A 1,948-nucleotide genomic window follows, 5' to 3' on the forward strand; every position below is an offset into this window, starting at 1 on the left:
TATTGAAAAGTATGAAAATAAGGGCCAAAATGTGTAGCATAAATAATCAGAGCTACAAAGTTCAGGAAAGGGGAGGGTCCAGAAGTAAAACGACTTCCTGGTTTCTGTGTGTGGAATCACTAGTCCATAAACCTTGGAGGTATCTCTGATCCTCTCTCCTTGGTCTGTCCTCCTCGCCTATCCCCTTGTAAGATCAGCTGTGTAGGTCTGCAGGTTCTAACCTGGCAGCGTCCCCATCCACACTTCTCCATTCTTCCAGCAAGAACTCAAATTCGGACTCACATCGTGTCAACCACACTATTTGCAATAGTCTCCCAGCTGGTCTTCTGGGGCAGGTCTCTCTCTTTTCCAGATAATCCTCCACTCTATGGCTGGGTAATTTTTTTTTTTTTTTTTTTTTTTTTTTTTTAGAGAGGTATAATTCGAATGCGGTAAAATTCACCCATCTTTAAGTGTTTGATGTGTTTTGATACATTTGTGAAATTTTCAGTGGCGGCCACAGTTCAGTTGTAACAATATTTTCAACACCCCAAAAAGCTTCCTCCTGCCTGTTTGCAGCTAGTTCCCACTGGATTAAATTTATAAGTGCTACCCAGTTATGTCTCTCCTTTGCTCAGTATTCATTATGCCCCTTTTCCTGATGCACAGACTCATCGGCCCAAGTCCCAAACCCTCCCTCCACCAACTGTCGCAATATACCTTTACACCCTAGTTGCTCACCATTCACTACATCTCCCTACCTTTCAGCTGGAGGAGACCATTAGCTTCCTCTGTTGATTTCTGACCAGTATCATTGCTCAGGCTACTTTCTCCCATTGGTAGAAATGGAGTGTTAGAATGGAGTGTTCTTTCATATTCATTCATTCATTCATTCATAATATACATTTAAAGAGCAAAAACTTCAGTGTCTGTAAACCTAAAAGAAATCTTAAAAAATTTGTTCTCTTGATCTTTGCAAATTCCAATGCATCCTTGAAGGACCCCTTTCCCACTAATACTTTGCCACTAATACTAATACCCGACCGTGCTGGTTTTCTTCTGAGCTTGTTCTATGCTTATGGCCTCCCTGATGTTAGCCTGTGTGTTCAAAGTGATGAAGGAGAAGATGTGTGCAACCAGTGTGGGCAGGTCCAAAGGCCAGTTCGCACGAGCTCATCCTCCCAGCAACAGTGCACACAAAACCACTTCTTGAGGGTGGCTTTGTTCCATGTCCTCTATTCTTCTTACAATTTTGATGAAATATACATAAAACAGTTACCATTTTAATTATGTTTGAGTCAGCAGCATGAAGCACATTCACATTGTTGTGCAGCCATCCGCCTCTGGAACTTGTTCATCTTCCCAAATGGAAACTCTCTACCCACTAATCACTAGCTCCCCCTCCCCACTCTCCCTAGGCCCTGGTGACCGTGAGTGTTCTTTCTGTGGCTATCAATTTGTCTACCCTAAGTACCTCATTTAAGGGGAATCATACAGTTCTTTTGTGTCTGGCATCTTTCACTTTGCTAATGTCTTCACGGTCCATCCATGTTATGGCCGTGTCAGAATGCCTTCCTCTTTAAGGCTGAGCACCATTCCATTGTCTGGACAAGCCACCTCTGTTCGTCCATTCATTGATGGGCACATGGGCTGTTTCCACCTTCTCTGGACTCTTCTTGATCCCAGTGACATCTCCACTTGAATCCAGGTGTGCGGGGCAGTGAATGCCTTAGCTCCTGAGTATGTTCTAGCTGGGCTGGGTGCTGTTTTCTTCTTCCCCTTTTTCTAGTCCAGTGTGTGGATGCTGTGTATTTCAGCTCTGCAACTCAGCAGCACCCACCATGTCAGTGTGCTCGCTGGTAGCATCCCTGGCGCCCCCGCACCCCCGGAATTAGTCAAAGTAACCTGTTTTGTTAATTTGCTACAAAGCAGCATTCATAGGTGAACAAAAGGATCTAGAAAGGATTCA

This window comes from Neomonachus schauinslandi, chromosome 2 (assembly GCF_002201575.2).
Source record: "Neomonachus schauinslandi chromosome 2, ASM220157v2, whole genome shotgun sequence".
NCBI classification, from domain to species: Eukaryota; Metazoa; Chordata; class Mammalia; order Carnivora; family Phocidae; genus Neomonachus; species Neomonachus schauinslandi.